Below are 26457 nucleotides of genomic sequence, written 5' to 3'. Positions count from 1 at the left end.
ATTCAGGGTACTCCTAGGTAAGCAGCCAGACATCAGATCACTCCTATCCACAGCCACATTGTGGACAACACAGAGATTCTTGGGACAGTGTTCTGACTGAACATTGAAAGCCCTGTTCTGTGGGTCTATAGGTGGAGTTCAGGCAAACAGTTCCTGGAGGAACCCAGACAGATCTGAATAGAAGGACCATACCATAGGCCTTTAGGCCACTGAGGTATTCAGGACACAAGCGCATGCACATTGCACTCATAAACAGCTACTCAGCTTAAGCTCCACTGTGTAGGCATCTACAAGCACCTTGTCCCTCAAGGCACACTTCCACATACACACCCGCACTTGCTCACACACACATACACACCACCTTCTTTCCTTAGCTATAGCTGAAACACCAACATCCACTCTCAAACTGGTGGACCTCTATCATCTTCCTGAAGAATACTCCAGACAGGAGAGATAGACAGACCCAGTCTGAGGTACAAACTCCAGGAAAAACAGCAAAGTTTACAGATGAGCAGATAGCTAAAGATCAGCATAAGACCACATTCATCAAAAATCAGATCATCATGGATTCACCAGTAACCCCCCAAAACAATGTATATTTTAATTCATCAGAAACACAGGAAAATGATTTTAAAGTTATGCTTATTGAGTTTTAGGAGACACATAATAAGGAAATTAACAAATCTCTTAAAGAAATAACCACACAAATGGAGGCAAATAAAGAAAAAACAAATAAAAAAATAAAAACAGAATTAGATCAATAAAGAAAATACAGAGAAAACCCTGGTGCTGGAGAACTTAGAGGAAAGATCAGGAACCACAAAGGTAAGTATCACCAACAGAATACAAGAGATGAAAGACAGAATCTCAGGTGCTGAAGATACAATTACAGAAATTGATACATCTCTCAAAGAAAAAGTAAAATCAGAAAAGTTCCAAACACAAAACATCCAAGAAATCAAGTACACCATGAAAAGACAAAAATCTAAGAATAATAGGAGTAGATGAAAAAGAAGATTTCATGTTCCAAGGCCTAGAAAATATTTTCATAGAAGAAAATTTTCCTAACTTAAAAAATGAGATGTCCATTAACATACAAGAGGCTTACAAAACACTACATAATAGTTAAAACACTAAATTTACAGAACAAAGAAAAAATATTAAAAGTAGCATAGGAAAAAGGTAAAGTAACATATAAAGGTGGACCTATCAGAATCACACCAGAATTGTCAATGGAAACTATGAAAGCAAGAAGAGCCTGGGCAGATGTCATGCAGACTTTAAGAGACCACAGATGCCAACCCAGACTGCTATATCCAAAAAAGCTTCCAATCAACATAAAAGGAGAAAACAAAATATTACATAAAAAATTAAACTTAAACAATATCTACACAGCAACCCATCATTACAGAAGATACTAGAAGGAAAATTTCAATGTAATTAAATCAACTACACCCAAGAACAAACAGGATATACATAACTTCAAAACAAAAAAAAATTAATAGTAAAAACATCAACTCCACAATAAAAGAAACTAATATTCATTAGTCATTATTATCTATCAACATCAATGCACTCAACTCTCCAATACAAAGACACAGACTAACAGAATGGTTGAAGAAACATAATCTAACATTCTGATACATCCAAAAAACACACCTCTGCAACAAAGATAAACACTACCTCAGAATAAAATGCTGGAAAAATGTTTTTCAAGCAAATGGACCCAAAGGAAAAGCTGGGGTAGCTATCCAAATATCTAATAAAGTAGACTTTCAACCAAAATTTATCAAAAAAGATGAGGAGGGACATTTCATTCTCATCAAAGAAAAAATCCACCAGAAGGACATCACAATCCTGAACATCTATGCCCCAAACACAAGATCATGTGCACTTGTAAATGAAACATTATTAAAGCTGAAATCACACATTGATCCCAACACTTTAATAGTGGGAGACTTCAACACTCCACTCTCACCAAGGAAGAGATCATCAAGACAGAAGCTCAATAGGGAAATAATGGCACTTACAGAGGTCCTAAATAAAATGGATCTCATAAATGTCTGCAGAACTTTTCACCGAAACTAAAAAGACTATACCTTCTTTTCAGCTCCTCACAGATCCTTATCAAAAATTGAACATAGGGTCGGGCACAAAGCAAGCCTCAACAGATAACTAGAAGATTGAAAAAATCCCTTGTATCCAATCTGACCACCATGGCCTAAAACTAGACCTCAACAACAACAGAAATAACAAAATTCCTATATACATATGGAAACTAAACAACTCTTTACTCAATGATAACTTGGTCAGAGAAAAAATGAAAAAGGAAATTGAGACCTCCTAAAATTCAATAAAAATGAAGGCAGAAATACCCAAACTGATGGGACACAATAAAAGCAGTACTAACAGGAAAGCTTATAGCACTAAGTGCCTCCAGAAAGAAGTTCAAGACATCTTATACAAGCAAAGTAACAGCACACCTAAAAGCCCTCCCCCCAAAAAAAAGAAGCAGACACACCCAAGAGGAGTAGACAGCTGGAAATAATCAAACTCAGAGCAGAAATCAATTAGAAACAAACAAACAAACAAACAAAAAAAAACAATTCAGAGAATCAATGAAACCAATAGCTGATTCTTTGAGAAAATCAACAAGATAGACAAACCCTTAGCCAAAATAACTAAAAGCCAGAGAGAAACAATCCAAATCATCAAAATCAGAAATGAAAAGGGGGATATGACAACAGAAAATGAAGAAATCCAAACAATCGTTAGATCTTACTACAAAAGCCTATACGCCACAAAATTTGAAAATCTAAATGATATGGACAATTTCCTTGATAGATTCCATTTACCATAATTAAATCAAGATCGGGTAGAAAGATTGAACAGTCCTTTATCCCCCAAAGAAATAGAAGGAGTAATCAAAAGTCTCCCTTCCAAAAAAAAAAGCCCAGGGCCAGATGGAGTCACAGAAGAATTCTTAGAAGACCTTCATGAAAGAGCTAACTCCAATTCTCTTCAAACTATTCCATGAATGAGAAACAGAAGGAACATTACCAAACTCATTCCATGAAATCACAGTCAAGTTGATACCTATACCACACAAAGATCCAACAAAAAAAGAGAACGTCAGACCAATCTCTCTTATGAACATTGATGCAAAAATACTCAATAAAATACTTGCAAATGGAATCCAAGAACATATCAAAGATATCATTCACGATGATCAAGTAGGCTTCATCCCAGGCATGCAGGGCTGGTTCAATATACGGAAATGCAACAATGTAAAAAATCCAACATATTAAAAAACATAGGGAGAAAAACCACATGACCATCTCCTTGAATGACAAAAAAAGCATTTGGCAAAATCCAACATGCATTCATGTTTAAAGTCTTGGAAAGAATAGGAATACAAAGCAAACACCTTAACATAGGAAAGACAATATACAGCAAACCTATAGCCAACATCAAACATAACGGTGAGAAACTTAAATCAATCCCACTGAAATCAGGGACAAGGCAAGGCTGCTCACTCTCTCCATAATCCTAACTAGAGCAATAAGACAATAAAAGAGATCAAAGAATATGAATTGGAAAGGAAGAAGTCAAAGTATCACTATTTGCAGATGATTTTTTAGTCTACATGAGTGACCCCAAAAATTCAACCAGAGAACTCCTTCAGCTGATAAACACCTTCAGCAAAGAAGCTCGATAAAAAGTTAACTCAAAAAAAAATCTGTAGCCCTCTTGTATACCTAAGACAAAAGGGTTGAGAAAGAAACTAGAAAAACTACACTCTTTACGATAGGCACTAATGACATAAAATATCTTGGTTTCACTCTAACCAAGCAAGGGAAAGACCTGTTTGAAAAACACTTCAAGACTCTGAAGAAAGAAATTGAAGAAGAGATCAGAAGATGGATGGATCTCCCATGCTCATGGTTTGGAGGATTAATATAGTGAAAATAGCCATCCTGCCAAAAGCAATATACAGATTCATTGCAATTCCCACCAAAATACAAACACAATTCTTTGCAGACATTGAAAGAACGATTCTCAATTTCATAAGGAAAAGAAACAAACAAAAAAAATTGCTAAAACAAGCCTTTACAACAATAGATAGTCTGGAGGTAGCTCCATCCCTGATCTCAAGCTGTACTATTGAGCAATAATAATAAAAAGTATATGGTATTGGCATAGGAACAGAATGGTGGATCAGTGGAATCAAATAGAAGACCCAGAAAAAAAAATCACACACCTACGGATACTTGATTTTTGAGAAAGAAGCCAAAACTATGCAATGGAAAAAAGAAAGCATATTCAACAAATGGTGCTGGTCTAACTGGTTATCTACGTATAGAAAAGTCTAAATAGATTCATATTTATCACCCTGCACAAAACTAAAGTCCAAGTGGATCGAAGACCTTGACATAAAAAGATATACAGTAAATCTTTTAGAAGAAAAAAAATGGGGAAGAGCCTTGAACTCATTGGCACAGGACACAACTTCCTGAACAGAACACCAACAGCTCAGGCTCTAAGATCAACAGTCAATAAATGAGACCTCAAGAAACTGAAATGCTTCTGTAAAGCAAAGGACACAGCCGTCAGAACAAAAGGACTGGGAAAGAATCTTCACCAACTCTATATCAGACAGAGGGCTAAGATCTAGAATACATAAAGAACTAAAGAAGTTATAAAGCAACAAATCAAGTAGTCCAATTAAAAATGGGTACAGATCTAAACAGAGAATTCTCAATAGAGGAATATTCAATGGCAGAGGAACACTTAAAGAAATGCTCAACATCCTTAGTCATCAAGGAAATCCAAACCAAACTAGCCTGAGATTTCACCTAACACCCATCAGAATGGCTAAGATGAATAACTCAAGTGACAACTCATGATGGAGAGGATGTGGAGAAAGGGGAATCTTCCTCCATTGCTGGTGGAAATGTAAACTTATATAATCACTTTGGAAATCATTCTGGTGCTTTCTCAGACAATTAAGAATAATGCTTCCTCAAGATCGAGCTATACCACTCCTAGGCATAAATCCAAAATATGCTCAAGTGTACAGCAATGACATTTGCTCAACCAAGTTTGTAGCAGCTAGAATAGCTAGAATCTGGAAACAACCCAGATGTCCCTCAGTAGAGGAATAGATACAGAAATTGTGGTACATTTACACAATGGAATAATACTCAGCAATTAAAAACATGGAAATCATGAAATTTTAAGGCAAATGGTGAGAACCAGAAAATATTATCCTGAGTGTGGTTTCTCAGAAGCAGAAAGACATACATGGTATGTACTCACTTATAAGTGGATATTAGAGAGATAAATATAAGATAAACATTCTAAAATCTGTACATCTAAAGAAGCTAAGCTTGAAGCAAGACCCTTGTTAAGATAATCAATCCTCACTCAGAAAGTCAAGAGGGACAGATATAGGAAGAGTGAGAAAACAGTGGACAGAACAGGAGCCTACCACAGAGGGCCTCTGAAAAACTATCCAACATGGTATCAAAGCAGAGGCTGAGATTCATAGCCAAACTTGGGCAGAAATCTTTTTTGCAGGAAATCTTATGAAAGAAGGGGGAGAGAGAAAGACCTGGAGGGGACAGGGGCTCCACAAAGAGAGCATTAGAACCAAGAAAACTGGGTACAGGTGTCTTTTCTGAGACTGATACTCCATCCAAGGACCACTCATGGAGATAACCTACAACACCTGCATGGATGTAGCCCATGGCAACTCAGTCTCCAAGTGGGTTCCCTAGTAATGGAAACAGGGACTGTCTCTGACTTGAAATCAGTGGCTTCTTCTTTGATTATTTTCCCTGAGAGGGGAGCAGCCTTACCAGGCCACAGAAGAAGACAATGCAGTCAGTCCTGGTGAGACCTGATAGGCTACTTTCAGAGGGAAGCAGAAGAAAACCTCACATATCACTGGAAATTAGAAGGCACATGGGAGAAGATGAGGGAGATTTGGTGGGATTGGGTGTAAGTGAATAATCTGTAATCAATAAAAATTAATTAATTAAAAATATCCACTACATATTATATTGCTACTTAGTATTATCTTTAATCTTTGCTTTTTGTTTTCTTTTGTTTTTGTTTTATAAACTATTTTTTAGATTTTTTATTAACTATTTTTTTAATTTTTATTAATTACACTTTATTCATTTTGTATCCCCCCATAAGCCCCTCCCTCCTCCCCTCCCTATCACACCCTCCCTCCCCTTTCTGCATGCATGCCACTCCCCAAGTCCACTGATAGAGGAGGTTCTCCTCTTCTTTCTGATCTTAGTCTATCAGTTCTCATCAAAAGTGCCTGCATTGTCCTCTACTGTGGCCAGGTAAGGCTGCTCCCCCCTCAGGGGGAAGTGATCAACGAGCAGGCCAATCAGATTATGTCAGAGGCAGTCTCTCTTCCCATTACTATGTAACCCACTTGGACACTGAGCTGCCATGGGCTACATCTGTGCAGGGGTTCTAGGTTATCTCCACGAATAGTCCTTGGTTGGAGTATGAGTCTCCGGGAAGTTCCCTGTGTTCAAATTATCTTGTTCTGTTGCTCTCCTTGTGGAGTTCCCATCCCCTCCAGCTCTAACTATTTCCCACTTCTTACATAAAATTCCATTGACTCTGCCCATCAGTTGGCCATCAGGCTCAGCATCTGCTTTGACAGTCTATACTGCAGAAGCTTTCAGAGGCCCTCTGTGGCAGGTTCCAAGGTTGTTTCCTGTTTTTTTCTGGCTTTCAGAGGCCCTCTGTAGCAGGTTCCGTGGTTGTTTCCTATTTTCTTTTTCTTCTGATGTCCATCCTCTTTGCCTTTCAGGATGGGGATTGAACATTTTAGTTAGGGTCCTCTCTTTTGCTTAGTTTGTTTAGATGTACAGATTTTAGTGGGTTTATTCTATGTTGTATGTTTATATGAGTGAGTATATACCATGCGTGTCTTTTTGCTTCTGGGACAACTCACTCAGGATGATCCTTTCCAGGTCCCACCATTTACCTGCAAATTTCATGATTTCCTTATTTTTCATTGCTGAGTAATACTCCATTGTATAAATATACCACAGTTTCTGCATCCATTCTTCAGTTGAGGGGCATCTGGGTTGTTTCCAGCTTCTGGCTATTACAAATAAAGGTGCTACAAACATGGTTGAGCAAATGTCCTTTTTGTGTACTTGCGCCTCTTTTGGGTATATGCCTAGACGTGGTATGGCTGGATCTTGAGGAAGCTCTATTCCTAGTTGTCTGAGAAAGCGCCAGATTGATTTCTAGAGTGGTTATACCAGTTTACATTTCCACCAGCAGTGGAGAAGGGTTCCCCTTTATCCACAACCTCTCCAGCATGTGTTGTCCCTTGAGTTTTTCATCTTGGCCATTCTGATGGGTGTAAGGTGAAATCTCAGGGTTGTTTTGATTTGCATTTCCCTAATGGCCAATGAGGTTGAGCATTTCTTTAAGTGCTTCTCTGCCATTCGATATTCCTCTACAGAGAATTCTCTCTTTAGCTCTGTTCCCCATTTTTTAAGTGGATTACTTGGTTTATTGCTTTTCAGCTTGTTTAGTTCTTTATATATATTGGATATGAGTCCTCTGTCAGATAAAGGGTTGGTGATGATTCTTTCCCAATTTGTAGGCAGTCGCTTTGTTTTGATGACGGTGTCCTTTGCTTTACAGAAGCTTTTCAGTTTCATGAGGTCCCATTTATTGATTGTTGCTCTTAGAGCCTGTGCTGTTGGTGTTCTGTTCAGGAAGTTGTCTCCTGTACCAATGGATATTCCCCACTTTTTTTTCTAGCTGATTTAATGTGTCTGGGTTTATGTTGAGGTCTTTGATCCACTTGGACTTCAGTTTTGTGCAGAGTGATAATTATGGATCTATTTGCATTTTTCTACATGTTGACATCCAGTTGGACCAGCTCCATTTGTTGAAGATGCTATCTTTTTTCCATTGTATGGTTTTGGCATCTTTGTCAAAAATCAGGTGCCCGTAAGTGTGTGGGTTTATTTCTGGGTCTTCTGTTCGATTCCATTGATCCACCATTCTGTTTCTATGCCAGTACCATGCTGTTTTTATAACTGTTGCTCTATAGTACAGCTTGAGATCAGGGATGGAGATACCTCCAGAAGATCTTTTATTGTAGAGGATTGGTTTAGCAATTCTCGGTTTCTTGTTATTCCATATGAAGTTGAGAATTTTTCTTTCCAGGTCTGTAAAGAATTGTGTTGGCAATTTGATGGGAATTGCATTGAATCTGTAGATTGCTTTTGGTGAGATGGCCATTTTTACTATGTTAATCCTGCCAAGCCATGAGCATGGGAGATCTTTCCATCTTCTCATATCTTCCTCTAATTCTTTCTTCAGAGACTTGAAATTTTTTTTCATACAAGTCTTTGACTTGCTTGGTTAGGGTTACACCAAGGTACTTTATGTCATTTGTGGTTATTGTGAAGGGAGTTGTTTCTCTAATTTCCTTTCTCAGCCCTATTGTCTTTTGTATACAGGAGTGCTACTGATTTTTTTGAGTTAATTTTGTATCTGGCCACTTTGCTGAAGGTGTTTATCAGCTGCAGGAGTTCCCTGGTAGAGTTTTTGGGGTCACTCATGTATACTATTATATCATCTGCAAATAGTGATAATTTGACTTCTTCCTTTCCCATCTGTATCCCCTTGATCTCCTTCAACTGTCTTATTTCTCTAGCAAGGACTTCCAGCACTATGTTGAAGAGATATGGAGAGAGTGGGCAGCCTTGTCTTGTCCCTGATTTCAGTGGGTTGCTTTAAGTTTCTCTCCGTTCAGTTTGATGTTGGCTATAGGCTTGCTGTATATCGCCTTTACTATGTTTAGATATGTGCCTTGTATCCCTGATCTTTCCAGTACTTTAAACATGAATGGATGTTGGATTTTGTCAAATGCTTTTTCAGCATCTAGGGAGATTATCATGTGGTTTTTTTTTCTTTCAGTTTGTTAATATGGTGGATCACATTGATGGATTTCCGTATATTGAACCACCCCTGCATACCTGGGATAAAGCCTACTTGGTCATAGTGGATAATATCTTTGATGTGTTCTTGGATTCGGTTTGCAAGTATTTTGTTAAGTATTTTTGCATCAATGTTCATAAGGGAGATTGGCCTGAAATTCTCTTTCTTTGTTGAGTCTTTGTGAGGTTTAGGTACCAAGGTGACTGTGGCTTCATAGAATGAGTTTGGTAATGCTCCTTCTGTTTCTATTTTGTGGAATAGTTTTAAGAGAATTGGAGTTAGCTCTTCTTTGAAGGTCTGGTAAATTTCTGCGCTGAAGCCATCTGGTCCTGGGCTTTTTTTGGATGGGAGACTTTTGATGACTGCTTGTATTTCTTTGGGGGATATAGGACTATTTAATTGATTTACCTGGTCCTGATTCAGCTTTGGTAAGTCAAGTCGATCAAGAAAATTGTCCATTTCATTTAGCTTTTCAAATTTTGTTGAGTATAGACTTTTGAAGTAAGTCCTAATGATTGCTTGGATTTCCTCAGTGTCTGTAGTTACGTCCCCCTTTTCATTTCTGATTTTGTTGATTTGGGTGGTGTCTCTCTGCCTTTTAGTTAGCTCGGCTAAGGGTTTGTCGACCTTGTTGATTTTCTCAAAGAACCAGCTCTTGGTTTCATTGATTCTTTGAATTGTTTTATTTGTTTCTAATTGATTGATTTCAGCCCTGAGTTTGATTATTTCCAGCCATCTACTCCTTTTTGGTGTGTCTGCTTCTTCTTTTTCTAGGGTTTTTAAGTGGGCCATTAAGTTGCTTGAATGAGCTGTCTCGAATTTTTTCTTGAAGGCACTTAGTGCTATGAACTTTCCTCTTAGCACTGCTTTCATTGTGTCCCACAAGTTTGGGTATGTTGTGTCTTCATTTTCATTGAGTTCTAGAAGGCTTTAATTTCTTTCTTTATTTCTTCCCTGACTCAGCTGTCATTTAGTAACAAGTTGTTCAGTTTCCATGTGTGTGTAGGCTTTTTGCTATTTCTGTTGTTGTTGAAGTCCAGCTTTATTCCATGGTGATCAGACAGGATACAAGGGATTATTTCAGTCTTCTTGTATCTGTTGAGGCTTGCTTTGTGACAAACTATATGGTCTATTTTAGAGAAGGTTCCATGAGGTGCTGAGAAGAAGGTAAATTCTTTTGTGTTTGGGTCTAAAGTTCTGTAAATGTCTGTGAGGTCCATTTGATTTATGACCTCTGTCAGAGATATTGTTTCTTTGTTTAATTTCTGTTTTGTTGACCTGTCCTTTGTTGAGAGTGGGGTGTTGAAGTCTCCCACTATTAATGTGTAGGGATCTATATGTGGTTTAAATTTTATCAATGTTTCTTTTACAAATGTGGGTGCTCTTGTATTTGGGGCATAGATGTTCAGGATTGTGATGTCTTCCTGGTGGAATTTTCCCTTGATGAGTATGAAGTGTCCTTCCTCATCTCTTTTTATTAATTTTGGTTGAAAGTCTATATTATCAGATATTAGAATGGCTACTCCTGCTTGTTTCCTGGGTCCATTTGCTTGGAAAGTCGTCTTCCAACCTTTTACCCTCAGGTAATGTCTATCTTTGTGTCTTAGGTGTGTTTCTTGTATGCAACAGATTGCTGAGTTTTGTTTACATATCCATTCTGTTAATCTGTGTCTTTTTACTGGAGAGTTGAGTCCACTGATGTTGAGAGAGATTAATGACCAGTGGCTGTTAGATCCTTTGATTTTGATGTTGGCTGTGGTCATAAGGTTGTGTGCTTGGTTGCTTTTTGTTTTGCTGTAGTAAGGTTAATTATTTCCTGTGTTTTCTTGACAGAAGCTAATTTTCTTGGGTTGTATTTTCCCTTCCAGTGTCTTCTGTAATGCTGGATTTGTGTGTAGGTACTGTTGAAATTTGTTTTTGTCATTGAATATCTTGTTTTCTCCGTCTGTGAGGACTGAGAGTTTTGCAGGGTATAGTAGCCTGGGTGGACATCTGTGTTCTCTTAGGGTCTACATGATATCTGTCCAGGCCCTTCTGGCTATCATACTTTCTAAAAATATGGAACGGTTCACGAATTTGCATGTCATCCTTTCGCAGGGACCATGCTAATCTTCTCTGTATCGTTCCAATTTTAGTATATGTGCTGCCGAAGCAAGCACTAATCTTTGCTTTTTTAATGGTTGTGCTGTTTGTGCTTTGAAAAACTGTTTTATGCAGCCCAGGCTATGCTTAAAGTTAGGCATTATATAGATACAGATGAACTCCTAATTCAGATATTTCATCTCCCAAATTCTGGGATTGCAGGTATGTATTATTATGCCAAGTCACTCTTTTTACATTAAGATAAAATTAATGTCAGCATGTATAACCATGTTCTAATATCAACCAGTGAGTGACACAGTGAACTAACTGTAGAGGTAACAGATTTTACAGCTCAAACCATTTTCACTGTGCAGAAAGCTGCTTCGGACTTTATGCTCAAAGAACCATGAAGGTGTTGCTCATGAGAATGGACATCAATAGTAACAAAAGTCAGGGCAAAATATTCAAACTAAGTCTTATTCTCTAAGCAAAGAATTTCAGGCAACACAAATATATATCACTAAGAACTGAAAGTCTTTAAGAAAGATCACAGCCAAGGTTCAAAAATGTATCATTCAAATTTTTTTAATTATTTTGGAAATTATAGAGTGGAAGCATGGTAAAAGAAAAGCTGCTTTCCTTCATCCACACTGATCCAGCCATGTGCTTCTCACCACGCTAACCATGCAAGCTCTGCTTCCTCTGTCCTTCAAGTCTGTGAATCTTTGACATGTCCACCTTATTTCTCCCTGGCCTAGATGTGCAGTCAGTTTAATTTCATCAATCACAGATAACTGGGAAACCTTTCTTATATTACATGGGTCTAGAAGATGATTCAAAATTCATACCAATGCCCATAGAAAGGTGGTAACCAGACCTCAGGGTACTGAAATCAGCATCTGAAAACACAGTGTGCAATACCCTCTTCCATCAAAAATCCTAAAGAGATTAGGGATATAAAGAATATACCTAAACACAATAAAATGAATTTACACAAAACCCAAACCCTGTGTACCCCAAATCCCCTTAAAACACACCCAACTGCTGTAAACTGCACCCCATCCTCTGGGCTCCAATTTCTGGCCCAAAATTTCAACTGTCTTCCTGGTGGCCACTTCAGCAACAGGGATACCAGGTAAGACCCCACCACACAATCTGTGCCTACCAACTCTCCTTAAAACACACCACAAAACCCTAAATTTGCTGTATCCCCTGTGCTCTACTTTTCACTCCAAAACTCCTGCAGATTTCCCAGAGTCCATGATGGCACCAGGGACACTAGAGGCAGCATTGATACCCAAAACCCCAGAGTTCATGGAGTCCTCAAAATCTCCATTAAACACAGTCTACTAAATCTGAAGACTCACTGGTCACCAGAAACTCATATCACTTAAGCCAGAAGACTGAGAATAAAGAGAAACAAAACAAAACAAAAATCACCCATCTGACAAAGATAAACAGAGAAATCAGCACCTAAACCTATAATAAACCCAAAACCCACATGACTAGAGGCCAGCATAAGAATACAATCAATAGTAGCCAGGGCAATATGGCACCACCAGGGCCCAGCTATTCTACTACCAATAAGCTCTGTATATTCCAACAAAGCTGAAGCACAAGAAAATGACTTTAAATCCAATATTATGAAAATAATAGAGGCCTGTAAGGAAAAAATGAAAAAAAAAAACCACATAAAGAAATACAGGAAAATACAATCAAACAGGTGAAGGAAATAAATAAAACCTGTTTAAAGACATGAAAATGGAAATAGAAATTAATGATTAAAAAAAAAACCTTAAACTGAGGCACTCCTGGAAATGGAAAACCTAAATAATTGAACAGAAGATACAGATAGAAGCATCACTTATAGAATAAAAGAGATGGGAGGAAAAATCTCAAGCATAGAAGATATGATAGAAGAAACTGATATATTGGTCATAGAAAATGTTAAATTTACAAAGTTCCTGACATAAAACATCCAGGAAATCCGGGGCACTTTGAAAAGCAAACCTAAGAATAATAAAAATAGAAGATTCCCATCTGTAATGTCCAGAAAATATTTTTCAAAAAAATCACAGAAGAAAATGTTTCTAACCTAAAGAAAGAGATGCCTATAATGGTAAAAGATGCCAATAAACTGATTGGCCTGCTCTTTGATCACCTCCCCCTGAGGGGAGAGCAGCCTTACCAGGCCACAGAAGATGACAATGCAGCCACTCCTGATGCTATCTAATCAACTAAGATCAGAAGGAAGGAGAGGGAGACCTCCCCTATCAGTGGAGACTTGGGGAAGGGCATGCATGAATAAGGGGGAGGGAAGGTGGGATTAGGAGGGAGGAGGGAGGGCTTTATGGGGGATACAGAGTGAATAAAATGTAATTAATAAAAGTTAAAAAAGATGATTACAGAACACCTAGTATATTGGTCCAGAAAAAAAAAATATTTCTCCAGCCACATAATAATAAAATACCAAATGTATAGAACAAAGAAAGAATATTAAAAGCTACAGTGAAAATAAGACAATTAACATTTAAAGGCAGACTAAAAATATTGCACCCAACTTTGCAACAGAGACTCTAAAAGTCAGAAGGGCCTGGGCAGATGTCTTGCAAACTCTAAGAGACCATAGATGTGAGCCCAGACTACTATACCCAGCAAAACTTTCAATCACCATTGATGGACAAAACAAGATTCTCCATGACAAAACTAATTTATTTTATTTTTTACTCTGTGTTTCTTGAAAATACTCCTAGCATGATTTCAGTGGGCAGCCAGAGTTGTAAACTGCCAATCTGCAATAGTCCGACTTTACTCAGTAGTCAGTTGTAATTACTTGTATGGCCATTTCTTCCTTTTTATTTTAGTTTTTATATTTTTTAAAATTTATTCATTTTATATCCTGATTGTAGGCCTCTCTCTCATCTCAGTCTGGTTCTACCCTCCCTTCCTTTCTCCCCTTGCCTCTTCCCCTACTCCACTGAAAGTGTAGTCGGTCCCCTTTTCCATCCAGCCCTAGCTTTTCAAGTATTATCAGGAATTCCTGGATCCATTTTCTCTGTGACCTGGCAAGACTTCATTGCCAGAGGGAAGTTATCAAAGAGCAGGCAACCAAGTTCATGATAGAGTCAACCCCTGCTCCTCTTACTTGGGAACCCCAAATTGAGACTGAGATGCCTAAAGGCTACATCTGAACAGGGGTCTAAGTCCACTCTGTACATGGTCTTTGGTTGGTTCAACAGTCTCTGTAGGATACCTGGGCCCAGGTTTTTTGACTTTGGGGGGCTCCTTGTGGGGCTCCTGTCTCCTTTGGGTCATTCTATTCCTACCTCCTTCCATAAGACTCCCTGAGCTCTGCCCAAAGTTTGTCTGTGGGTCTCAGTATCTGCTTCCAATCCCTGTTGGGTGGAACCTTTCATTGGACATCTATGATAGGTTCCTGTCCTCAGTCCTCTCTTCCATTGTTTCTGGTATGTATCCTGTTTTCCATTCTTAATGAGATTAAAGCATCCTCTCTAAGGTCCTCTTTGTTGTTTAGCTTCTTTAGGTTGATAGATTTTAGTATGGTTTTTCTATATTATATGGCTAATATCCACTTACAAGTGAGTATATATCATGTATGTCTTTCTAATTTCGGGTTACCTCACTCAGCACAATCTTTTCTAGTTCCATCCATTTGCCACCAAATTTCATACCATTCCTGGGCATATACCAGAAAAATGTTCCACTCTTCAACAAGGACATTTTGCTCAGCTATGATCATAGCAGCTTTATTTGTAATAACCAGAATCTGGAAATCTAGATGTTCCTCAACAGAAGAATGGATACAGAAATTGTGGCACATTTACACAATGGAATACTACTCAGCTACTAAATATGAAACTAATTTTAAACTATGTAGCCACAAATCCAGCACTACAGAAGATACTATAAGAAAAATTCAAAACCAAGAAGGTTAACTACACCCACAAAAACACAGAAAATAAATATTTTCATACTAGAAAAACAAAAGAAGGAAACACACACAGCCAACACCAACATCAAAATGAGGGAAATTAACAATCATTAGTAATATCTCTCAATATCAATGGACTCAATTCCCCAATTATAAAGATACAGCCTAACAGGATGAGTGCAAGAACAGGATTCATCATTCTGCTGCATACAAGAAACCTCAACTTTAACCTCAACAATATACATTGCCTTAGAGTAATGGGCTAGAAAAAGACTTTTCAGGTAAATGGACACAAGAAGCAAGCTGGTATAGCCATTCTAATATCTAATAAAATCAAGTAGCAATAAAAATTAATCATAATAAATGGTAAAGGACATTTCATAAATTCAAAGGAAAAATCCACCAAGATGACATATAATTAAAGCTTAAATCACACATCAAATCCTCAGATTAATAGTGTGCGACTCAACACTTCCCTCATATAAATGGACTGATTTCAAGTTGTAACACAGAACTATACTAATAAAAATTTCAAGGTACTGGCATAAAAACAGACAAACTGAACAATGGAATCAAATTGAAAACCCAGATATAAATCTAAACACCTATGTACAACTGAGTTTTGATAAAGATGCCAGGGATACACACTCAAATAAATACATTCTGTTCAACAAATGGTGCTGGTCTATCTGGTTGTCTTCATGTAGAAGAGTGCAAAAAAAAAAAAAAAATCCATAGTGATCACCTTGGGAAAAAAAAAACTGAACTCCATATGGATTGAAAGACTCACTATGAAGCCACACACACTGAAGCTAATAGACTAGAAATTGGGGAAGAGCACAGAAGAACACCTCCAGAACAGAATACTGATAGTGTATTAATCAACAATTAATACACAGGACCACGTGAAAGAAAAAAGCTTCTGTAAGACAAAGAATGTTGTCATTCAACAAAGCAGGAGACTACAGAATTAGAAATGAGTTTTACCAACTCTACACCTCATAGGAATATGGTAAACAGCAGCAGGAATTGATGGGCATTTGAGGAATAGTATGGAAACCTAGTGCATTGGAAACTTCTTAAAATATATGTAGAAGATCCTAGTGAGGTCTCCTTAAAATTGCTGAGAATCTCAACTGGCCAATTCTTGTCTCTAAAGGAGGCTTTCAGTACCAGAACTGGGTTGGCCAATTGAGTTGCTGGCCAAAGTTGTCCAATGGAAACTTCTAAACAACTGATGCCTTTGCTAAGACAAGTTGTCCTCCTCAAACTGACAACAGGGTCAATTTCTGAGGACAAAACCCATATAAGTCGTTGACCGTAGTAAAGTCAATTTGGTGCCTATATGGAACCTTCACCCTTAAATTCTAGTGTCTTTTATGCAAGAAAGTACACTGCAGGGTACCAAAGGAGAGCGCAAAAAGCAAAGCAGCCATAAAACCTTTGACCTACAATTTGTCCTGCCTGCAAGATATACTAGGGCTATGGTGGCACAGAACTGGTGGAAATAGCCAATCCATATCTGATTTTACTTGAGACCTACTCCACAAGATGGAACACATACCTGACAGTGCTTGGGTGATCATGAACCAGAGACTAGATAGAACAGATGTGGAAAACTCCAGCTAGACATTACACAAAGTGAACTTGTTACATAGCTGGAAACTGGATGTCTATAACAAATTCCTCTACTCAGAGTTCCAGAAATCTCCACAGAAGAGGAGGTATAATTAGTGTAAGAGCAAGAGGTCATGGAGGGCACCAGGAGAACAGGGCCTCTGAATCAACTGACCAATAAACTCAAAGAGACAGAAGTGTCAAACACGGAGTCTACAAAGACCTGCACCATGTCCTATGTGTACATATTATAACTTTCCACTTAATATTTTTCTGGGACTCCTGAGTATGTGAATGATTCTTCTGCCTTCTTTTGTAGTTTTTTTCTTCTGTTGGTTTACCTTGTCTAACTTCTATATGATTTTTTTTTTGTTTTATCAACATCAGAAACATCTAGCCAACACCAGTAACAACAAGATGGATGAAAGCCAGCTCAAGGACACAATCAATAAGAACCAGGACAATATGGTATTATCAGAACCCAGCAAGCCCTGGACACCCTAACACAGTGAAGCAAAAGAAGACAACCTTGAGTCCAACCTTATAAGCAGGATGAAAGCCTTATAAGAGGATATCAATAAATCTCTTAATGAAATACAGAAAAATGCAATAGAGAAGTGAAAGATATCAATTAAACCATCTAAGACCTGAACTTGCTTTGGCAGGCCACCAATGAAGATGTGCTCAGTCCTGATGTGACTTGATATTCTGGGGTGAGATGGGGAGGGAGCTTCCCTTTTCGGATGGATAGGGGTGGAGGAATAGAAGAGGGAGGGAAGGTAAAACCAGGAGAAGAGGAGGTTACAATCAGGATGTAAAGTGAACAAATAAATACTAATAAGTAAATAAATAAGTCTTAATAAGAGATCAAAGGAAGCTGATACTTATACTGTATAACAGTGATTTATTATTCATAGTAAAGTGACAAATTCCTTACATACCAAAGTGGGAAAAGACAGATAGGGAGATAGGTCAGCCAATGAAGTGCTTGCCATACACAATATACACTTAAGCTTGATTCCCAACACACAATACAAGATCTGGGCTCTTGTATTCCCAGTGCTGGGAAGCAGAGACGAAAGGATTTCTGTGGCTGGTCTGTCTGCCTAGCCTTTTGCAGGAATTACAAGCCAATGAGATATACTGTCTTAAAAACAAACAAACAAACAAAACAAAAAACAAAGCAAACAAAACAAAACGATGGATGGTGGCTCCAGTGGAATAACCCCAAAGTTGACACCCAAATCCCAAAGCTGACCTCTGGCCAGGGCATTTTTGTGCACATATGTGTATGAGCAGCTACACATTCATACTGTCACTTACCTATACACATACACACATGAGGAAAGAAAGATAAGCATAACAGTCACAAGCATACATTAGTTTAAATAATTGGCTTAGGCTCTAATGGTTAAATGAATATAGCTTAGAGACTCAATAAAATAATGTTTTGACCTACACACTAAATGCACATTAGAATTAATTCTAAGTTATTCAAGGTTTTGGAGCACATATGGGAGACTGACATATTTATAGGTATATGAGCATTTTATCAGTTGTATAACAAAAGAAAAGCATAATAGTAAAAAGCAAAGGTCTCTATCCAGAATCAAAATGTGAAATGCTGATAACTGGGTGACAGAGCACTGAATGGCTAAGGAGATACTCTGAGGAGTTTCTTGAAGATTCATAAAGAAAATAATACTTCTGTATCATCCAGATCTAAAAATGTGAATGAACAGGATTTTAAATAAATATATTTTTGTAAATAATTCACACCATTTAATTTGCCATGTTATAGAACTAGGTAATTTTTAATATAGCAGATTCATAGGCTTTGTTAAGCCATCTGTTTTCAGTTTAGAATATTTTTATTAAACTTTTATACATGTGATCATGTTCATGCCTGTTACCTTCTTATACCTGTAGAGCACATTCTTTTTAACCAATTTCATTCCTTCCTCCATGTCTTTGTGTGTGTATGTTTTCATGTCTTGAGTGGGTAGCTACAGACACTGTCTGTTGATGATGGCAATGTCATTGTCATTTCCAGAAGACTGTGTCTCATGGAACTCTTCCCCACCCTTCAACTCTAACAATCTTTCCACTTTTTCTTCTAGAGGATTCCTTGGGCCTTGGAAGGGGTGTTATAGATGTGTCATTTAGAGCTAAGCATACCACAGTTATTTAGTTCAACATTTTAACCAGTTAAGTATATCTCTGAACAAGGCTAATAGTAACACTAGGCTACTGGTATAAGCATAAATTTTAGGAGTCAGTTTAGTTCCGTTTAATGAAACATCAGTGTATTAATCCTAGAACCTTTTGAATAGGTTTATAGTATCATCTCTGAATTCTATTCAATGGAGCAGACCTTAAACCCAATTAGAAAGTTGTTGGTTTTTCCCCAAGGACCCAATCTACTCCATCAGTGGCCACATTTTGCCTGGTAGTCAGTATGGTAACAACACAGCATACACAGATGGGTAAGACTGATGATGTCATTTGCTCCTTAGTAGCCTGCTTAGCAACTTCTAGTACTATAAAAACAAGTTGGCAAGAAGGAAGCTGCCAGCTCAGTTCCAGCTTGATTTCTCTATTTACAAAATTCAACTGTAGCTGTCTGTAGTGTTATAAGCTGATGATACTAACACTGGCAAGGTCAAGGAGGGAAGATTATGTGGATATATCATGAAATTCTGTCACACACAAGCAAAACAAAGAGAGAGAGAGAGTGTGTGTGTGTGTTTGCATGAAATATGGTCCTTTTCTACATTTTAAAACATGGTTGGCAGGCCAGCAGAACAATCTGTTGCTATATTAATGAGTTACAGAGTTAGTGTGAAGGGGAGAGAAAAAAGCACAAAGCTGAAAAGTGTAAGTTGTCAGACTGGAGAGAAGGCTTAGAAGTTAAGAGCACTGGTTGTTCTTTCAGAGGTCCTGAGTTCAATTCCCAGCAGCCACATGATGGCTCACAACTATCTATAATGAGATCTGGTGCCCTCTTCAGGCATGCAGGAATACATGCAGATAGAGCATTGTATATATAATAAATAAATCTTTAAAAATAGTATAAGTTGTCACATTTAAAAAATGATGTTATGATAGAAGCAGTAATTTAATTTTCCTTGTAAATTTAATTCTAAATTCTAAATTGTAAATAAAAGTCTAATAGAAATTTTTGAGGAACTTAGAGTGAAAGAAAACATTTTTTAAATGCCCAGTAGGTCATCCAGACACACTTATCCATGAACTCAAATGTTATCTAGAATGAGGTATGTAATGATTTTTTTGGTCCATTAATTTCTGTCTGTATCCTTTTTCATATTAGTATAGTACAGTAATGCTACCTTAAACTGCATTTTGTTTTTTGGTTGTTTTGTTTTTTTTTGAGACAGGGTTTCTCTGTATACAGCTCTAGCTCTGTTGGAACTCATTGTGGAGACCAAGTGGGTTTTGTACTCACAAAGATCTGCCTGTTTCTGTTCAAGGAGTGCTGGGATTAAAGGCTTGGACCATTACCACCCAGCTCCTAAAACTGCTTTAATGCATGTTTTCCTATTCAAATGTCTTTACCAGAAAGAAACTAAATAAATCACTACTGTTTTAACAATTTTACCAAGAAACCAAAGCACAGAGATTTCAAATGCCTCATTGAAGGTTCACAGACAATAGGATATCATGAAGATATTGCTGTTGCTTTTGTATGATTGTAAGGTGTCTTCTGTTTGCTTTTCTTCCAGCTCATTGAAGTGTCAATCTGTGGAGGTACTGTATTCATTTGTACATTCATTTAATAAACCCCATAATTAAATTCTATGGAGCTGACTCATGTCTCATTTTCTTTCATGTTTTGTTGATAACTTTGCTTCTCTACATCAGCATTAACATCCCATGCTTTTCTCCTAGAATTAACCTTGGTAGAACAAATAAAAAATTATATAAATCTCTATTCAATGCTGTTGAGCACAAACATAATGTGAACCCTCTATGTAATTTCTAATATCTAGTAGCCAAAAATAAAAAGTGAAAAGAGATGTAAGTATAATTTTCTTAATCCAATATGTGTGGGGCTGGAGATTCCGCTCCATGGGATAGCTTGCCTAGCTAATGAAAGTGTCAACTCTAAAAAAGAGAAATGAACATATCTAACATATAGAATTTCTACTTAATAAATTCCTTAGGAAGTACTATAACCAATAATAAAACAAATTAATTGCATAAAAGTAATAAAAAATACAGAACTTATTAACATTTTATATTTAGTACTAATTCTTTAATACTTCCTGAATATTTTATAATTATAGGAGCACTCAGTTGGATTGTCTATTTGAAGTATTTGAAGGCCCATTAGTGGCCATGACATGAGAGAGCAAATGGCACTCTTTACTATGTATTTTGACTCATGGTTTCAGAAGAATTTCTAAGCTTTAAGTAGACTCTTGGGAATTTCTCTGCTTGAAGAATTATCATGGAGGTTATGCTAATTAACATCTGTTCGGTATCATTTTTCATCACTTGAAATCTGGACTTTTTAGTTTTTTTAACAGATTCTGAGGTCGTAATTTCTCATTTTATTCTGGCCTTATTTCACTTTAATATTTTTGTTGTTGTTAACTGTGTGTTTGTGTGTGTGTGTGTGTGCATGTGAGTGTGAGTACCAGAGGAGACAAGAAAAAGATTTCATATTTCTCTAGAGCCAAAAGTAAAAGCAGTTGTGAGAAGCCTGGCATTCATGCTTGAAAATGAACTCGGGTCTTCTGTAAGCTTTTAGCTGCTAAGCTGTCTCTCCCGCCTATAACCTTCTACATTTTAGAGCTTTATTGTAACTCATTGAGAACCAGCCTTCAAATCTGAATAGTAAATGACATATCCTGAGCACATGCTTCATTATTAATAGTCCACATCCATAGAAGTCACTGTTATTTTGTCTATTAGCAAGCCTGCTAGTTTCACTAATAGTCAAACACAAAATTTCAGTTGATAAAAATTTCCAATGCATGATTCTTTCAGATGATAGTCCAAATGTAGGCTCTTTCTTAGGAAATGCTCTGAAAGGTGAGGACTAGAAATAGTTCCTAGCTCCTCAGACCCCAGTCAACCATTTCTTTTAGAAATTACTGTCGAAGACTGCTCTTTAAAATATTACTAGTCAATACATAAAAGGTGGAATAAAAGCCATATTCACTCACTAATTACTTCAGAGTAAAAGCAAAAGCTATTAATTTTCCAATGTTCTATGGATCACCTTCTAACAAGATGAAAGTCTATAAGAATGTTTGAATAATTGCTGAGGAATTTTCTAGTATCACCTTCTCTAGATGGGAAAAGATCACAAGTCTTTTAGGCACCAACTCCTCTACTACACATTCTGCTTTCTTCTGAATTCATAGAGGATCCTTCCACCCTGAAAAGCAGCAGGTCTATACTTTCTAGAAACATGGAGACCTGGATGCAACTTCTGATCGGGCACTTGAACATCAATTTCTTTGAATCTATATTCTTTGTAAGAGGAGGCTCTTGAGGACTGTGACTGAAAAAGGACTGTTGCCTTCAAATCATTATCCTCTTATTCCTTTTAAATTGTTCTCTAATTTTCTTTGGTGAGAAATTCGTAATTTACTCAGCTAAGAACTTCATATTCCATGTTGAGCTGAATATAAAATTTATCAGGTAGTTTTGGCCAATGACAGGTTTAATAATTCATTATTCTTGATTTAGTCTTTTCGACATTTTCTTTTATTTTTGAGACTATAATATAATTATTCCATTTCTCCCTTTCCTTTTCTTGGTGTAAACCCTCATATGTGTATATGTATATCCATATATTCCAAAAGATAACCTGTTAGTCTCTATAATGTTAATCTTACGTGTGTTTTCAGGGATAACTATTTGGTGTTGGAAAATCAACTGTTTTATTCTGGGGAAAAATAACTTGTCCCACTTTCAGCAATCTTAATTACCTGTTACTCTTTGTGTGGGTTTGAGGGCTTATGATTATTCCTTCAATCCATTGACATGTCTATTGTTGCTGGTCTTGTTCAGCTACTGTTTAGCCAGTTATGTAGATGAGACTTTACGGGTGTAGATTCTGACACTGCTAGGAGTCATAGTCTTCTAGCAAACTCCCTGATCCTCTAGCTCTTGCAGTCTAAGGGGTGAAAGTTTATTTGTAGATGTATCCATTGAAACTGGGCTCCACAACTCTGCAGTTTGTTTGGTTTTGCTATTTTGCTCTGACCTGTCTTTTGCAAAAGGAAGATTTCTTGATGAAGGATGAGGATTGCACTTATCTGTGATTTAGTTTTTCATTATTTAGGGGTGATTCTCCATTACCATATTAGAATATTTGATTTGGTTCCAGGCTCTTAGAGGCAATAGATCATAGGAAATAGGCATATACTGAATAAATAGCTATGTTTTAAGTAAAATGGGCTATGTTATATATTGATAATAATATAATAATGAATATTATCAAATATTCTATGGCTTATATCAGGGCAAACTTCTTCATGAGTCAAATAATATTTCCTGACAATCAATGTGGTTTCCATGGCAAAATTTCCCTAGTTATTATGGGAGTTAGTAAGTATCAAAAGGCTGAAATGTAGTATCTGTCCCTTAGGTTCAGAGTTTCTCTGACAATCAGCATGGAAGCTTTAGTAAAGTACCCTGTGTCTAAAGCATACAAACATTAAAATCTTACTGCAAAGGTAGTAACAGAATGTCTGCCTAATGTGAATGTCTCTGTGGTTTTCTTTATTTTGTGTAATGTTTCCCAGTTTTTAATATAAGCTATAAAAATCTCATTTGAGAAGCTCTAAGTGAATAAGAATTTTTTGTTGTTTATTTTAAAATACAGCAAATAAAATTTTTCACTTTTTCCCCCTCCAATGGTACCTTAGTCAATAAAAAAGATTGTCTCTTAAAAGCTTCCCTACAAAAGTATTCCTATAATTGCTACTTTTTGAAAGCCACTTTAGGGTAGACTAATGGAGGACAAATGTTAGGCAAGCTCTTTTGTGAAAAATAAGATGGAGGCTTTGAGCTTCGTTTCACAGACAGATGGCCACATGTTCATTTGTACACAAGAAAGGTAGAAATAAACTTATATTGCAAGTAAATGACCCACTGATTCTGGCAATTAACTGACTGTTATAGATATTCAATTATCTGATTATCTGAGAAAATTCCTTGCCAGATGATCCCTGTGTGCAAATTTTTGTTACCATTCTTTTTATTATGAGATCGGCTGTACTTTGAGTATTTTCACTTGAAATACATGAGGATTAGGGGAGGGGGAAAATGGAAGGAGGAGGAGAGGGAGGAGAGAAGGGAAGGGATACTATCTGGATGTAAAGTGAATAAGTAAATAAATTAATTAAAACATTATCAACTTGAAAAATATGAAATACATACTCTTGAACAAAGTTTCTTTCTTTTACCTTTTTCATATTAAAAGACTCATATTTACAAAAAAAGACTTGCTGAACAATAGGTGGAAGATGTGCATGAATTCAAATTCATTTTCTATATCATTGAGATTATTTTTGTTTGTCCAACCACTTATTACAGATCATTTCTTTATAATGCAAACTGACAAGTTGACTTCATTTTCTCTAGCCAAAAGAATTCAGGTTTCACCATCGCTAAATTTGACTCAGAAGTTTATGAATGATGTTCAGTGACACTGTGGCTAAATTAAAATACATCTCTTCATTGCAGTGTCTGTGTGCACATGTTTATTCATTGCATAACAATTAGAACAGAGTTCTTTTTCCCAAGCCTTAAATGAAGATTACCCCCTCTATAAATCAAGACAGTATAAATACTGTTGTTTTTGTTTTTTGTTTTTTTTTTCATTGCCTCCAACAATAACACATCTGAGAATGCTATGTTCAAGATTATGGAATCTACATTAGAATATGTGAAAAAAAACTCTTTGAAATTATATAATTTTAGAGAGAGAAACTCATAGGAATTGATAAATGTCTTATTTCTGCCTGTTTTGTTGTAGAAACTTCATTTCTTTTAAAACCAGCAACATTTTGTTTTACAAAACAAGTATTTCCCCCATAATGTGTCATAATACACTTGTATACAGGTCTAGGCCTGAACATAAGACCTACACCATCCAAACATAAATGTCAAATAGCACAGATAGAGAAGCATGAGAAAAGAGCCTTTCACAAACACAAACTGTATATTTCAAAACAGGCAAATTTTACATTGTCAGTTTTTTTTAATTCGAAGTAAATTACCTGAATATTTTCAACACTCTAGCTGGCCTGCCCACCTGTGCTGTATTCTCAGCCCACAACCTTTTCTTGTAACCCCTTCTGTACACACACATCTTTAAGAAGCTGAACATACCACCTTGGGATGTTATTTATTTACTGGTAAGACCATTCAATGTCTGATTTCTGGACTACTTGATTGCGTATGTGACATCTGGGTTAAAGTCTAAGGTGATTCCAAAAATCTCAGAAGTTAGATTCAAGGTCCTTTGTTTTCCTCAATACTTAAAGATGTAATCAAATTTATACAGCTGTTAGAAATTACCCACTCTTTATTTGTAGTTTTTCTTGTTTTCTGCTGCATTTTCTTTTCTTTCCTTTCCCGTCTAGCTCCAACTTGTCGGGAGCATTCACACTTTATTTTCTCAAATAAGAAACTCAGTTTCTTGTTTAAGAGACACACACTCAGACAAGATCACAGTGTCCTATGTGTATTATACACAAAGGCTTTCTGTAATGTCCCTTCTTACATGATATACACATCAAGCCGTGTTGCCATCTTTTTTACATCTGTCATTCTACCTAGAAACCAACTTTCGCTCCCCATTTATGCCCACCAGCCCCAAAGGTGGAATGTGTGGAATGTGGTTTTGTCTTTTTTGTCATTGTTTGTGGTATTTAAAATTAGAAATAGACCTCTACATACATACTAGGCAAGAGCCCCAAAGCTAAAGCATATCCTCAGTCCTATTTTGTCCTTTTATTTGAAACATGGTTTTACTTTGTAACCCAGGCTATCCTTAACCTCATTCTGTAACTAAGGCAAACCTAAAACTGTGCTGTTTCTGCTTCTGCCTCAAAAGTAGCTAGGATGATAGGCTCAGTACCCTTTTAACAGACATACTAGAAAAGTTTATTGCTGTATATGGCTCACTTGTATATCAAATTTTTATTTATCAAAAGTATTTATAGTTGGAAACAAAATTAACTTATAAGCCTTTGCATAATGCAAACTATATATTTAACTTTACTCTGCCTTCATATAACAATGATTAAAACACTTAAAAGACAAAGCTAAATGTTCATTAAAAATGAATAGACGTTTTATTCAACAACTATTTATTAAGCCACCTATATGATATACTTTGTGTGGATCTAAGAATGTACATATATATATATCAGAAAAATAAAATATAGTTAAATAAAATATTCTGTTAAATCTCCAACTTAAGCATCAGAATACCATGAAAAAAGGAAATTTAAAATGATAGTATCAAAAATACTTTTGCATATGTGACGTCTGGGTTAAAGTCTAAGGAGATTTCAATAATCACAAAAGGTAGACTCAGGCTCCTTTTATTGTTCTCAAATTCTAAGGCTAACCCTAACTCTTTGTTAGTATGTTTTCAAAACCTGCCTTCAATTATTAAAGCAGTAAGTGTTTGAATTCCCCCTGCCCTAAGACTGTTTGGTAACCACAGCAAGAATATGACTCAACACTAACTTGTTTGTTTCTGTATAGATTATGGGGAGATTTTTGTTGTTTGTGAATGGAAGACTTGCTGGCTT

At 36.7% G+C, this 26457-nt stretch overlaps 1 non-coding gene across 1 annotated transcript; it reads right to left on the bottom strand.

Annotated features, from left to right (window-relative positions):
• Positions 1–11052: 11052 nt before the first annotated feature.
• LOC129670634 (U6 spliceosomal RNA) lies at positions 11053–11159 on the bottom strand. Its single transcript, XR_008719241.1, has one exon. It is a non-coding gene; the product is annotated as a U6 spliceosomal RNA (small nuclear RNA).
• Positions 11160–26457: the final 15298 nt, after the last annotated feature.

This window comes from Psammomys obesus, unplaced genomic scaffold (assembly GCF_907164565.1).
Source record: "Psammomys obesus unplaced genomic scaffold, mPsaObe1.curated_primary_1811, whole genome shotgun sequence".
In the NCBI taxonomy this organism is placed as follows: Eukaryota; Metazoa; Chordata; class Mammalia; order Rodentia; family Muridae; genus Psammomys; species Psammomys obesus.
This window is presented reverse-complemented; position numbering and strand designations above follow the sequence as displayed.